The sequence below is a fragment of the Sinohyriopsis cumingii genome, chromosome 8 (assembly GCF_028554795.1).
Source record: "Sinohyriopsis cumingii isolate HCF-2022 chromosome 8, ASM2855479v2, whole genome shotgun sequence".
Lineage (NCBI taxonomy): Eukaryota > Metazoa > Mollusca > Bivalvia > Unionida > Unionidae > Sinohyriopsis > Sinohyriopsis cumingii.
The window spans coordinates 89,960,244-89,977,043 of NC_142968.1; the positions used below are offsets into that span (position 1 = coordinate 89,960,244).

Consider the following 16,800-nt stretch of genomic DNA (forward strand, 5'->3'; position numbering starts at 1 on the left):
AATTCTTTATCGCAGAAGTGAAATGGGTGAAATCTGAATACAAATCAGCCTACATTAATGCTCAAAGTAAAGAACAAATGTTGTCTACAATATCTGCATGGCGTGTTTCATATTAAATTAGAACATTACCAAGGACAGAACGGTTACAAATGATCACTGTAGAATGCCAGTTCCAAAAACAAACATATATGATTTTAATCAAGAGTCCTTGAAGTGTCTGATAATCTACGAGGAGCGGGGTGGAGAGTTTCCAGGAATTCAAGATAAGTCCATTTAATCCTTTTAACTGTTTAGAATTGAGACTTCTGGAGAATCAGAATAAATATATCGACAGGAAGATTTGCAATAACAAGATTTCCCATATGGCTGCTTTGGCAGCCAAAATGGATGTTTAATTCATTTGGCCCCAATCCTGTAGGCGTGATGAGGCTGTACCCTATTTCTGAGCTCTGCAGCATCAAGGTCATTTAAGATACACCAATGTGGGTAGTATTACAAAAAAAGCAGACAGATATAGCTCTACAACGATACCAAATAATCTGGAAGTTCTAGTTGAACTACAAAATACAGAGGGAAAAACCTCAGTTTTTGGACCCGTTTTTTTTTCCCACCCAAAATTCGCTCGTGGTCGGAATGTGATTATGTGTCCGGATTTTGGACCTTTTGGCCTCAGATCTAAAGCAGACCGGTTTGAACTGCACAGAGACAGGTTAACCATTGCAAAAACTAGGATAAGGTGGACATCTGGATTAAAGAGTGGTCTCCATATGAAAATGATAGACCATTAAGCAAAAAAAGAAAAAAAGAAGAACTCCAACTTTTACCCTTCTGCTCATGCACAAGCAAAATAACCAATGGAAAATGATTTTTCTAATACAACTTGGCATTAGTCTCATGAAAAATCTGTTGAAAGCCAATGTATTACGATGTATTCAGAAATAGCCCCAAAAATGTCTTTCCTACTCACATTTCAGACGAAAACGACAAAAACATCTGGGGCCGAATGTGTTGTTGTTGTTTTAGGGTTTAACACCATTTTTCAGCACAAGACAGGTTATACATGGCGGCCAGTATTAATGGTGGAGGAAGAACCCGGGAAACTCCCAGAAAGAACCACCGACCCACGAGAAGCTACCAGCAAGCTTTCTCACATATCCACATTGGCCGAGCCCGAGGCCGAATGAGTTAAGGACCACCATTTCATTTATCACCAGCTAGACCATGGTAATCTTCCAAACCAGTTCAGATGAAGTAGTGATAACAATTATGCAAATGGAAAGACGGAGGTTGGACAAGACCATGACCATCTCATATGCTCTTCTGACCATTAGAGCCAAATATATCATTTGCTTACTTTGGTGATGTTAGTGATATTTTATGGAATGAACTTCCAAAACAATAAGAACAGAAACAAATCAAAGAGTGCTCATAGCAAAATTGTATCATTATCATCCTGAGAGGCAGTTGTCATTTTTTTTAAAAATGATTCATGTACTCCAATTTACTAACATATATACATTTGCTGAGATTTAACATATATACATTTGCTGAGATTTAACATATATACATTTGCTGAGATTTAACATATATACATTTGGTGAGTTTGCATTTGTTGTACCATGAGGACCTATTGGGAAAATAATATATTAAAACTAACTTAGTTAAACCCTCATAAAATAAAGTTTTTATTATTATTATTATTAAACCAACATAATTTTTTTTAAAAATACCTGACAGTAATGTCCCAAATGAATGTTACTATCTGGTCTTCTTGTTTCTTATGCACACTCAGACTGAGTTCTGGCTAACTTGCACTTTGCTCAAAATCTTGGTAGTATATGAAATTACTTAAAGCTGTGCCAATTAATCGGCCATACTCATAATCGGGCCAATTATTAGAACAATCAGTATAACCGGTATCGGCAGAAATAATCAAAGCCAATGTAAACAAATTTCCAAAATATAAATTCAATCATAACATTCATCTTGACATAGCTTGAATTTTAAATCAGAATTAAATGGTGGAAATTAAGCAATAAACATTTGATTTGGGGGGTTAATTGAAAAACAGTATATTCTTACAAGTAAATACTTTTAAACAAGCTTGCTGTAAATTACCGCTGATTGTCTGCATAAAACAATTATCAATACCATTCATGGACTCAACGCAATCACAGCAGCCAACCAGCCAATGAGGCCTCATGTGGCTGTTGAACTTCCAGCATACATATTAGCAGATAGCTAGGCAGATTAGATAGCTAGCAAAATTTCCAACTACTATGAAACTGTGACTCACTATAGTCAATCTCTTCTTTAGCCAGTCCTGCAATGTTGCTAATCAACGAACAGCAGTCACATGCTGAAGAAGCTGAACACTGACGTACAAATATTATGCAGCATTGATATTGGCTTGCCAGTGCCAGCGACATTACCCATGGATATCCCAGCAGCTGAGCTCCTTCAGCGCGCGACTTACAGCATGGTGTGTGCATCCATCCAGCCACGTGGGCAACTTAGTAGTAACTTACTTGATTTAAAACAATGTTTCAAAAGCGCGACTAGATTGAATTTTATATAGTGAAAAGCGATTGTACACTATTAAATATGTTGTTGTTGTTGTTGTAGGGTTTAACGCCATTTTTCAGCACATGATAGGCTATACATGGCGGCCAGTATTAATGGTGGAGGAAGAACCCGGAAAAACCCCGGAAAGAACCACTGACCCACGAGAAGTTACTGGCAAGCTTTCTCACATACCAACATTAGCCGACTCCGAGACTCGAACCCACGCAGACAGAGGTGAGATGGCAGTGATCCGTAACGGAGAGCGCTATAGACCACTCGGCCACTTGGGCCCCCCCCCCCACTATTAAATATACTACCAACCCTATGCATAATGGCGAGCTCAAAATACTAAAGTTTAATCTAGAATTACTTAAAGTAAATGCAGTTGAAGAGTCCAAAGCAAATTGCACACTTTGCAATGCATGCATTTCCAGAGGTGGAAAGGATTCTAAAAACTATACAACATCAAATCTTGTCCAGCACTTGCGCTGCAATCACATCGTCAAACATGGCCTGTTTCTTGCAAATAAAAAAGAAAAGGATGTTGCGCAGTTAACCTCAGCAGCTGCAGCAAATCCTCGTACTCTGACTATTGATATCATGCTGGACTGGAAGCAGTCATTTGCATTTGACAACCCGAGGGCTATTAGTTGGCACAAAGCTAATGCAGAGTTCATGGCAGTAAATGTGAAACCATTTTCCATTGTTGAAGACATTGGATTTTGACGTCTGATGGCCAAGGCAAAACCACGCTATAAAATTCCTAGTAGGAAGTAATTTTCCACATCTTTGATACTTGACATGCATAAGGTGATACAAAGCAAGGTGTGTGATTTAGTTTCTGCCCAATCTGACTTTAGTTTGACCTCTGATGCATGGTCAGAGCCGTCCATCAGTGTAGCCTTGTCAAGTGTTATGGCACACTGGCTGACAGAAGACTTTCAGCGGAAACAGTTATATTCAGCAGCAACGCCTCTCGATGAATCACACAGGAGAATATTTGGTGAAAAAACTGGACAAATTATGCAAGGAATACAACATTCTCAAAACTCATATCCATGTTCTTCTGCATGACATTGGTACATTGGTTAAAGCAATGCGTCTGGCTGAAATCGACATTAATCTTAATTAACAATATCGTGACACGTTAGGCCCATTCGCAGACATTACCAAGGAAGTAAGTGATTTCCAAACATCACTATCCGTCATTCTTCCTATCCTTAAAATCCTCCGAATGTTGCTGGCTCGAGGGCATGAAGTGAGTCATGATATTCAGACAATGTGCCGTGATATGTTGACATAACTAAACACAAACTTTGCTGACATTGCCAGCAACAAGAAGCTTGTCTTGGCCACCATCTTGGGTCCACAATTCAAACATCACCTATTCAGTGAAGAATTCCTTGTGACCAGATTCAAAATAACGGCTTAGAGCAGAATGCATCAAACTTGAAACTGAAACAAACATCATTGGACCATCAACATCGTGTCTCTAGGATTTGTTTTCTGTGGCCTGTGATGAACCCATCCATACCGTCAATGAAACAACCCATGTGGATGATGCTGTTGACGCTATGCTTGAATTATATCTGGCCAGGCCTCTGTTACCATGAGAAGAAGACATATACGGCTGATGGAATGCTCACAGGTTTCAGTTTCCTTACATGGCCAAATTAGCTAGATGCTATTTGTCTGCACCAGCTTCAAGCATTCCGAGCGAGCAGCTGTTTAGAGGCGCAAGCCAGATGTTTTTTGATTGTCATGGATCGTTACTTGGCGAGAAGGGTGAAATGTTACTGTTGCTTAAATGCAACCTACCTCAACTAGGCTTTCAGTATTACCTGCAGCCAGCTTACTGTGATGTCTAAATTTAGTCTTAAAGCATGCATATTATTAATTGTAATTATTATTGGGCTATCATAATTAACACTTTTTAGTCATGTATTGAAATCTTGTAATGGTGACCAACATCGCTGAACGCAAGTTAAAAGACTAGCTTAATACATTTTCAGTCATTTATATCTTGAACTGGCAAACCACAAGTTTTATCAGTGTTAGTTTTAAAGTTTTTCAAGGTTTATGTTTCTGTGATTGTTGTTTTTTATAAATAGAGCAATGTACTTCTTATCCGGTTTCTGTTTTGTTTTTGTATAAAAGTTCAAACTCACTTGCTGCATAAACAACCTTGTTTTAACTCACACGGCAAAATACCTGCTTGCATTACACTAATAGGTTTATGTTTCTGAACCAGTAATTGTTACAAAACAAATAATAATGAAATAATCGGTCTCATTAATCAATATCAGCAATTTTCATAATCACCTATATGCAGTATCGGCATAATCGGCAAAAAGTGACATAGGTACAGTTTTTACATCACTACTTGTTCAATGGCCAGAATTTTTTTTCTTCAAACAATATTACTTGCTTACCTGATTCTGAAAGTTAATTTAAAATATTGATTCTCAACACCAAGAGCTGCTGTATATTAACTTCCATCCTCATCATTCTACTTCACAGGCATCTGGATTACCTTGAGCTTTCCTGCATCCGTATTATATCTTGTCCGATTAAAACAACTGATCAAAGTGTTTAGAAAAACTAAAGTCACAGCTACAAGGCATGAAATATTTTGTATGCCTGTATCATATAATAAGAGATTAAAGCCAGCCAATAGGTCTAAAATATTCTGCATGGCTGTATCATAAAATCCAGAGACGAAACCTATTGCCATTAGGCCTGAAATATTCTGCTCGCTTGTGGCACAAAATGGCAGAGACCAAAGATACTGCAATAAGGCCTGAAAATATTCCAAATGCTTGTGGCACAGAATGGCCGAGACTAAAGACGCTGCCGTAAGGCCTGAAGTATTATGCATGCCTTTGACACAGGATGGTAAGAATGATCTATGCAGTATGAAAGATGTCCCTCTTAAACAATGCTCTGTCACTAAGACCATTCCATGTGCCCATTTGTTTTTTACTTCACCAATCATTCTTTTTTCCTGTTCAAAGGCTTGATCCCTGCATGTACTAATGAATTAATATAGTATGGATAATCTCAGCCTACAGCTCTACTATCTCCCGAATCTACAGATGTGATAGTTTCATGAATTCCATTGACTTATCATTATTTTTTAATCAATACTGTCTGTATATGTTTCCATATTAATAATTAAATCAGTGTTCTTATTTCTATTTCCATAAGATCAAACAAAAGAAAACACATGATAGAAAATACTGGGCAAAAACCGTAATAAAATGACAAAGAATAATAAATGAGAAATGGAAATAAATCTCACGAAATGTTAATGATTCGTTATTTTGAAAAGAATGCAGTCCAATCTAAATTTTAAAAATTATCCTTCAGTTAATGCCACTAAAATGACATTAAATGTTGTGAATTGATGCAGATGGCCTTGAAGTTGTTAAATGGAAAAGAAAAAAATAATAAATGTGTAACTGAAAGAAAACATGAAAGAATCAAGAAGGAATGATGGAACATATTAAAGAGATTAAAACACAGGAAATGCAATAATGCTGATTAAATTATAATGATGTCATCTGAACAAGATGCAGCCAAATCTAACTAATCAATATTCAGTGACTTTTTTTTGTCAAAGGGAGGCATTACAAAAAATTCCTACTGTACAAGTCCCATTCACAGTCTACACACAAAGGCATGTGGTTAATTTCCTTTGGGTGCAAATATTGTGAAATCTAACCAGTGAAAAGAAGAATTACAACAGCTGGTTATGACAGTGAGTCAGTGCTATTAGAAAATGGAAGGACTGAGTGACTGAGAGTGAAATAAGTGCCAGTATACAGTTCTTTCCACCTTCCTGTATATATCCTTTGCTGTGTTAAGTTCTCTAAAGAAACCATGATAAACTGAAGACATGTTCTGTTATAATAACCTCAAACACAAATGTTATATATTCATTATCACACAGTCATTTATTCATTATCACACAGTCATTGTCAATTATCTTTATATATCAGAATATACATTAACATTGCTGAAACTGGTCATGCAAAAGTGATATTTACTGGACCAACTCAGCTGTTGTAATGTTCTATTGTGAAAACACTCAGAAACACAGCTATATCAGAGCAAACAGCCCAGAATTAATTGGTACAGATACAAAAACGCTATATTAAAATAAATTGATTATCTCTGATATCCATCATTGCAACCAAAGACACCTTTACTAATGATAAAGCTGTTTTCTATGTGCTTTTCTTCATGAATGAAGCAAAATGTAACTTTGTGAGGGCAAAAATATTTTGAAATATTTTTTTTAAACACAAAACAGCTTGAATTTCCTAAAGATTCTCCAACTGTGAAATTACCAATGAAGTTTTAACTTACAACAAGAATTTTAAAAAATCCTTTCAATACAATTTTGAAGTTTTGTAAGAAGTTTGTCCCATGGCCAACATCAATACAATATTTACCCTAAACCACATAGAATCCCTATTTAAATTAAAGTTCCCAAAGCTGTCTAACAAACTGGTATCATTATGACGAAAAATCATGAAGCACGCGGCTGCGTTTTACATGAACAATGCACCTTCTTGAACATATTTCAAAATGCAATCTTCATACTTCTGATGCTCTCTAGTTATCCGAAATTTTCTTGAATCATGTGTTAAGATTACCATATTAGTCAGAATGATCATAAAGTTTAAAAGAGGTTACAAGATTACAACCCAAAGAAAACATTTCTTTCTCTTCCATCGCCTCATTATCTAGTCAAAATAAAGCTCAAGTCGTTTTAATTTTTTGGATGACAAATCAAATATCGTTTTAGCATTTAGTTTTTACAGATTAAAAAATATACAAACATACTGCCATAAAGCAGCATGTGTTCCCACCTCATAATACAACATAATGGAGCATTCTAACATGATCACATCAGATCCTGTGCTCCAATAGCTGAGTTATTATTACACATGGCACTACAGCATACGTAAATATCTCATTCTTTAATCCTAGGGTTGAATACCTGCCCAGGCTGGCTGTATCAGTGTCTCATTGGACAAGACACTTATCTCCCATTTCCTTGGCATATGAAAGCCTATGTGTTAAATGTGCTGTAAAAACAAACAAGCAACTGTCTTTTAATATCTGTTTGGATCACAGGTTTAGAAACATGCAGTTATTTTGAAATTAGTAACAACAAAAAAGTATTGCAATGTTCGACTTTTGTCATTTTTTTATTTTAATTTCATGGCCATTTTGTGCAGATGTGACTTGTTTAAAGTATTCTATAAGAAAGGTCAAAGTACCATGTCATTCTGATAGATATATAAGTTTACTATTTGTGCTGACTGTGAAAGTGAAACAAAGAACTCTGTCACAATTTTAATGCCCTATCTACATAAATTATCATACAGAAGCACTTGTTCCAACCAAGCAATTTGATACCAACATGAAATTAATCATGCCATGCATTCTGTACATACATGTAACCTTTTCTTTGTGGAAAAAAAAGATAAAACTTAAGTCCCTAAATTTTGGCAATAATTTTTACAGCAGACAACTCAGCTTGGCAAGCAATGTCTCTGCCAACAAATTACAATATAACATAAAACAGCAATGACTGTAAAGTAGATCACTAACAGAAATTTCATGACGATGCAACAAACAACCCAATTATATTATGAACAGATGACTTGTTAAAATAAAGAAACCAGATGTATCCTGGATCCTATGCGATGGGTGTATTAGGTACATTTTTTTAATTTAAATTTATCATTATGCTGTTTGCCTGGATGTTTATAGGTAGCATAAACTGTATATTTAGAGTTTCTAACATGTACATATTCTTCACTACAATAGCTCAGTTTGTATTCCAATTTGTAATCCAAGGGTCAAAGGTTTGACAACCATCCAGGTCAGACCAAGATGGTTGCCTCTGCATGCCCATGGGAAAGGCTGCTGCTGTTTCCATGGCATTAATTTTCAATAATGTTGGAAGTGCTATTAAAACAAAAATACACACATAAAACTTTTTAAACAGTAGTGTCAACAGTATACATGCATTTAGGTACATATTTTTTTCAAGGTAGTGTAAACTGTACATAGAGTTTCTAATAAAGTGCTTTGCATTTAGGTTACATAATTGTCAAGGTGGTGTAAACTGTACATAAAGTTTCCAATATAGTGTCTTGAATTTAGGTACATATTTCTCAAAGTAGTGCAAACTGTACATTGAGTTTCTAATATACTTATATAGTGCCTTGAATTTAGGTACACATTTTTTCAAGGTAATGCAAGCTGTACATAGGCAGAGTTTCTAATACAATGCCTTGCATTTAGGTACATATTTTTCATGGTAGAGTAAACTGTACATTGAGTTTCCAATACAGTGCCTTGCATTTAGGTTGCATATTTTGCAAGGTAGTGTCAACATAGTTCATTTTGCATGGAGGATAGGTTACCATGAACTATTTTCTTTTAGTTGGTTGGTACTGAAATGAACCAATTGGTTCAAAGCGTTGATGAAAATTCCATCAAACACTAATTTGCTGAATTAAAGTAATTTCCAGGAAAAGGTTTTTAATAATTTTCCATAAAGTAAATAAAATAGGAGAAAAAAATCTTTCTGTTCAAAGCTATAGTACATATATTACACTGCTGTATTTTCAAGACCCATGGTACAGTGGGGTACTATTTATATCCATGGTACAGTGGGGTACTTTAAGATACATGGTACAGAGATGAATTTTCAAGACCCACACCTAATAGTTTTAGTGAGACCATGATGCCATTTTATACCAATGGATGCTGAAATTGAAAGCAAACATTTCTCTATTTCCAGTAAATCCATGAACTTATTAGAAGTACCAGTAATATCCATTAAATCATATAAACAGATGTTCATCATTTCATAAAACAGAAATCAATCTTGGAAGCTTGAGCATGCTCTGAAACATGTACACTAACTTTCCATCAAGCAGTTCCCACTTAGAACAACCCAACCAAACTTTGCAATTAGTTGGCAACCTCTGAGAGCTACTGAAATTATAAAGCTGGTTAGATTCAAGTGAAAAACTGAATCGGATTTGTTTATGAAAGCTAAAACATGTCTTCCTCCTATAACCCCACCCCCTTTTATTCACTCAACGCAAAGTATTCACTATTGACCTGTAATCTTAAAAATGAGGTCAGAGTTTACAGAATCTGATAATGTCTTTGGACTCACAAAAGGTGTTCCAATATCTAATATAGTCTAGTTTGACTCCATAGTATTTATGACAGTTTTCTTACAAGGTCAAGTGTGAAAGAGTGAGCAAGATGGATGACTGCACAAAATCAAAATACTGGGGTGGGGTGTGTACATTAAATACTCGTCAAGTCTTAGCTACCTACAATAAAAATACACAATGAAAATAGTAATGTACATGACTAAAAACAACAGAACATTTCAACAATCTGTATTTTTATGTAAACATCTGGTGAATCATTCGTAATTCTTCAAATGGAAATTATAAATTATGCCGTATCTTCTTTCCCTACCAAAAAGACTAATACCTCTTGGGGTAGGTTTCCTGAATGTTTCATTCATACTGAATTACAACTACTGTACCAGTAACTGATTTCACTAATAATTATAAAGGCAGTATGACATCTTTAATGATTGTTCAAGCTTCATAACCTTATGAATCACACAACATAGTAAAAACCATCAACATATTTATGGTCATGTATTAATGACCTTCTGATCATTGGACATATTTTGGATTATATATATATATATATATATATATATATATATATATATATATATATAGTCCAAGTTTCCTTTGACTTTTCCTATCATGTTTTAGGTATTTGGGCAGTTGTGCACAACCCAACATAATTGTCTAAATATTAAAACAAGGTAAATACAGTACCAGTTAGGGACCAAACATGATTTGGGCAGTTATGCACAACCCAACATAAATGCCCAAATATCTAAAACAAGGTTAATACCATTCCAGTGAGGGATCAAACATTTTGAAAGGGATAGAGCCTGAATCTTTTTTATTTCAAACTTTTAAATAGCTTGACAAAAAAAATTTGCTCTAATTTATAACCCAAAAAAACTATCTATTCCATCCATTTTATTACCTGAAAACAAAAAGAAATTCCACAAGATAATGGAAAAAGAATATCCAGCTTGAAAAAAAATCACATGCCCCCCACCATTCACTGGTTCATTCCTTCCTCAACATGTAAATTTACCATCAACAGGGTTTAAAACTTTCTGTTATAGCGATGCTTTGTTTTACAGCAGTACATCAATTTTTTAAGCTGTAATTAACATCCATGATTCCTATTATATTTACAGTTTTCCTTGGGCAGGACTCTAATGTTGGACTTGCCTTGGACTTCCATTTCAAAATCATACACAGAGCTTTGTTATATTATGGCAAAATAAATACCTTGCTCACTTATACAAGTGTCAATATAGTACATTTTGTTAACTAGGGACCAATTGTGAAATTGCATCTTCACAGGCAAGAATTTTAGTCGAAGGATGAACACTGTGTGAGTAACTAACTATACAAGTGGGGAAAGAGAATCAAAAATATTTGCAAAACAAATGCTTACAATATCAATAAAAAAAGGCAAATCATGTGTATAATTTTTATGACTTAAAATGAAATCTAGGATGGTTTTATCTAAAACAGATCTATTGCTCTCCAATAATTAAACAAAGAGAAAGCTTTTCATCAGTTCCCATTACACATATGCAACTATGCTAAATCACCTTCTGAAACATGAACCAATAACTATGTGAAGTACAGTATTTAACACCAAAAACAGAAGCACATTCAATCTTTCAGACAGAAAATAATATGCATGGCATCATACAGTATCTGCCAGATATTTTTTTTACTCTAAGACTAATGATCACAAGTGACCTTCGATGTATTGATCTTTGATGACTGGAATACAGCTTGACCATATAACCAAGCCCAACAGACTGGGTTAAGTGTTACACTCACATTAATCCACTGCTTCTTCCTAACATCTGAACAATAGCACCATAGTTCCCTCCAGTGCATCCACAGCCATTCTGCTTCCTATAAAACACACCAACACAAGTCACTTAAAAAGCATTTTTGTAATTAGATCAGTTAGTTACATGACTCAGGGAAAACATCAATACAGTCATGCTAGCCAGCCTCATCCCTCAACATATGGCGTGAACATTCTGAAGGCAAGACTACTCAAGGGAAATGATCCAATAGAGCTGAAGTTGAAACCATTTCATACCAAGGGGTGGCGGGTTAAAAAGCTGGGAACTGATTCAATTAATGATTTATCCTACCACTGTAAAATGTACCCATTGCTTGTCTCGTGGGGAAAATAGTTTGTACAGCAAGACATGCAACTATAGTAACAAAGCTATTCCATCTTACAGTGTCTCCATTACCACTGGGAACTGCAATGTCACTGCACTTGCAGTTTCTGCAGCAACAGTAATAGCTCAACTAATCTGATCACCAAAACGTGCTTTCTCTTCTGCATGGTCAGATTCATCTAAATATTTTCATGTCTGAAGAAATGAAACTATGTCACATCTGCATGACATGTACACAACCTGCAATAATGAGGTCAATTATAAATTAATATGCTTAAGGTGACATGGTAGGAATTAGCATAAGAATACATAATACACATTCCCATAACTGCTTGGAAACAAAATGTAGTCTTGAAAGTATTACAACGGCGAGTTAATTAATTTGTCACAAACTGTCAATTACCAAAAGAACAAGTGCATACAGGCATATCAATCCAAAACTGGGGTCATGGTAATCTTTTTTTTTACACATATATGACTACATGTATTACTCTGGACTTTTCTTACCACATAAATGAAAAAAAGTGGCATAACATAAGTTTACAATGAAATGACATCCCCCCTCCTGTAATTATATATCAATTTTGAATCCAATTATTCTTAAACCGTTCTTTAAGTGCAACAATACTCATAGGGAAAGTTCTTTTTTATTATATATTTTTAACACTGAAATAATGGACCATTTGCTTCCACTATGTATTCAGAAAACATATGTAGTTAGGATTGAAAAAACTTGACTTCTATGTCTGTTATTCACAAATTCTCAAAATTTGCACCAAAATTCAATCAGTTCACATATTTACAAGCTGCCTGTTTATTTCATTGCTAAACCAATTTTTTTCTTTTTCGAAATTTCTTCCTTATTTAGGTGATGGGGATAACTTCCCACACATATTTCCAGTTTAGAATATATCCTGAATTGTGTTGATTTAAACATCAATCTGGGCTGGAGGACAACTCAGTGCTACATTCTGAATCACTTCTATTTATACATGTGCTTTCTCAAGCAAAGAAGAATAATTTCCCTTACACGCAAGAATATATAATCCCTGTCAATCTCCAAACCAGTTTTCTGTCAATGTACCAAAAACTCACAGAAGAGCACAAATTCTATATATGCATCAAAGCTAAGAAGAAGCATGATTTTTTAAAGAGAGAGAAATGCAACCACATGACATCACAACAAACAAGGAAACCAAAGGGATTGGTTAGGTTACAGGTTTTTTTCCCTCAGATTTTCACCACTTCAAGTCATAGTAAGATTCCTACTGGTAACTAGATAGGACTTTTGGAAAAACGTCCCATGCCCATTTTTGGGGAGTCTGAGACTTTTTGTATTGCATTATAAAAAAAACTGTGGTACAGAGATAAAGAAGTCCACTAAGCTCTAGTCAATAAGGTAACATTAAATTGTACTATGAGTAGTAAAAGTTATGGTTGCTTGTGCTCCAACTGGATGCAAAATTAGTCTCCATTATTTTTCCTTTTTTTTTTTTTACATCAGAAAAATGTATTCAAATCTTCCTCTAGGATACTGAAAGCCGAGGTCTCAAGTTAACCTAACAGGAAAATGTATATGCTTGATTACATTTCATCTACAGAAGACTAAAACTACAGCGACAAATTACAACTTTAAACCTAATTTCAAATATACAGATCCAAAAATCACTGTAGCAAGGATTTCATTTTACTTAATGATCATTCAGTTGAAATCTATGTTTAGAAAACATAGTAATTTAGAGTTTGACAAATGCCATATCACAGTAGTTCTGTCTGGCCCATTTCCCTTTCGTGAAAGAAAAAAGAAGAGAACACTCAGCGATGTTTTTTTGGTCCAAGTGCAATAGCCTGTAGATACTCAACATGTGTGAATGTCTCTTTAATTAACCCAAGTTCGTATTTCCTTTTGTGAAAGCATACACATTTCCAGTATATTATAACTTTGGCCCAGTAATTTTATTTGACTGAAATATAGTGTTCCAAATCTGAACAGTACATTTTCACATAAAATCCCAGTAAAAGGAATGGGAATGAGGAGATGTACAAATCCCAGTAAAAGGAATGGGAATGAGGAGATGTACAAATCCCAGTAAAAGGAATGGGAATGAGGAGATGTACAAACCCACACCATAAACACTTTTAGAGATAAGCAGGGTGTCACTTCTAAGTACAAATTTCAGTCCAGCGCACCAAGAAAAGTGAAAATAAAATGTTTGTGTGTCCTTCTTAATGAGACAAAGCAATGAGTCTGTCAAGCAGTTTTTGAGATATGTATTTAAAAAAACTGTGAATGAAAGGCACCCAACAGGCAATACATGACAGGCAAAGGATCATACCATCAGCTTACTTAGTCTTACAGCTAAATCATGATTTGTGCCTGTAAAAAAAAACCTGCAGACCAATACAAGTCAGCCAACACATTTAATATACATGTATAAAGAATACATGTATAATGCTATGAAAACCATCTAAGTGTGCATACAAACTTGCAAGCCAATTTTTTTTAAAAATCTAGACTAAATGATTATTGCTAAGTTGTCCAAAAGGTTCATGTCTAAAATGTTCAAAAATATATATTAAAAACTATAAAACTGCTATAATAACCTGAAAATTGAATCAGGCCATCTGTACATATTAACACAAGTACAGACCCCCTCCCATTCTGATATCAAAATGTAATGCAATTCTTTATATAGCACAATTGTAGTATGGCCAAACACCAGTTTAAAGTAATATGAGAAAATAAGGTAAAACTTAGTCTATCTTCATTTCTTTTCAGAACACATTCTTTAACAGATTTGGAAAGTGCCCACTAAACCACTGTTTGGTATATTACACTATTTCAAAGTATACTGTGAATCTCAAAATAATGTAGTTCAATACACATCATCACTGATAATTATGGACCCCAACTACCAAATTATAACAAGGGTGAACTGTATACCTAACAAATTCTATTTGTTTATCTCATAATTTTTGTTTAAACATGGTTGTAAACCTGTTATCAAAAGTCTACTTTGGCTCAATAGTTTTTTTTTTAGCCATCTTGCTTACAAAAAGCATGCTGGATGGCCATACTGATGATGGATGGACAATGGCTCTAGATCTCCTAAAGGGTGAGGAGGACATAATTAATTCAGCAAACAAAAATCAAACTCTCCCTCTAAAATTTTTTTTTTGATCCCCAGGGCTTTACGTTGGGATAAATTTTACAGTATAACTCAAAAGTAGTTTATCTAAACTCGTGTTTATCTGAAAATGTTGGTGTGTCCTGAACCAAAAAAGTTGAATATCTAAGTATAAATTCCTAAAAACATGTGGAAATTACTCCTTTATTATGAAGCTGTATAGAGAAACCAGTAGAAGTTTATGACAAAGACTGTGCCAGTTGCCAAAACCTCCAAGGAACACAGGAGTGCAGCTTGCACATGTGCAGTGCACAAAAAAAATGCAGATATGAAATACATTTCTATTAATACATTCACAGCAAATCTGGATAAACAAAGTCAATGGGGCACCAAAAACGACATTATACGATTTCATTTACAAAAGATAAAATGTCACAACAAACAACAGAAAATACCTCGTGATGTGCTACATAATAAACAATATTTTCAATGTATTGATTTTATTATGAATAGAATTTATTGTACCATGCCTGACAGCACACACACACACACACGATTTACATACAGGGCCCCTGTGAGCACAGCATTGGGAAATAAACTTTTAAACAAGTTTTATATGATAATGAACATACAATTTTCTCCCATCACTTTAAATTTGCTTTCCTTTTATATTTTTTAAAATTACTAATGTGTTGCCATGTGAGTGCGGGGCCCAATTGGGCAAAATTGGTCCAATCAGCCTAGGCTGGCTCTGATGCCAAATTATTGGAAGAGCTTCTTTATGGCCAGTCAATATTGGGAGACTGTACTTGAGTCCTGGACCTAACCATTTTTAAAGGATTCTAACTTAAATATTTATGTAAAAAGGAGAAAATCCAGATTCTATCTTTGTGTGGGCCATGCCATTACATCTGGGATGGGATGAAGCTAAAATATCACCACTTTTCAGCCCTGTTCAAATAATTTGTAATTACAAATACATTGGGTCGTATAAGTTACTGAATGCAGTATGCAACATAATATACTCAGAAGTTTCAGACACAAAAGTAATTATTTTCATTTGCTAATTATATGTAATAATTACTGGAATCTAAGAAGCTTTTGGTATGGATAAATTTGTCCCAGGGGATAATGAGTGGTCATTATCATGAATAGTCATTAAATTTAGCAATTACTATTATATATAACCACTAAATCTCACACATCTTAAATCATAGCACTTTGTGTAACACCAAATTTGTATAACCTCACCCCCACCCCCAAGACAACCCCAAAACACAAACATTTTCTTTGAACTATTGGACTATTACAAGAAAACTGAGAATACGCTGAATTGGCCTAATTCAGGATCTGAAGGAAATTTTGCATATAAATATCTCCATAGAGTGAAAAATATTTGTATGATAACATTATTTATTTGTATTTAAAAATTAAGTTAATGTTTTCAAGCATTCTCCTGTAGGACCCAGGTATAGCAAAATAGAAAACATACCAAGTACCAATTACTTATATATTCTCTCCATAGGACCCAGATATAGCAAAATAGAAAACAGTGACTCTCTATCTCTCTATATACAATATACACACACACATATATAAATAATGGTAATCATTAAATATATTCAGGAAATTAGCCAAAAGGAGAAGTTTGGAGTATAACAATGGATTTTGAAGAAAAATGTTCATGCAACACATACACATGAGTATATTTTATATAAGGGAGCTCATGTTGTTCTATTCTATATTCTG

The 16,800-nt window shown here is 34.7% G+C and overlaps 1 protein-coding gene across 1 annotated transcript in view; it reads right to left on the reverse strand.

Annotated features, from left to right (window-relative positions):
• LOC149794118 (uncharacterized) overlaps positions 1-11,750 on the reverse strand; it is a 61,180-nt gene extending 49,430 nt beyond the window's left edge. The window contains exon 1 of the mRNA XM_089968096.1: positions 11,565-11,750. The gene's annotated coding sequence lies outside the window, so the exon portion shown is untranslated. The remainder of the gene's footprint in view (positions 1-11,564) is intronic.
• Positions 11,751-16,800: the final 5,050 nt, after the last annotated feature.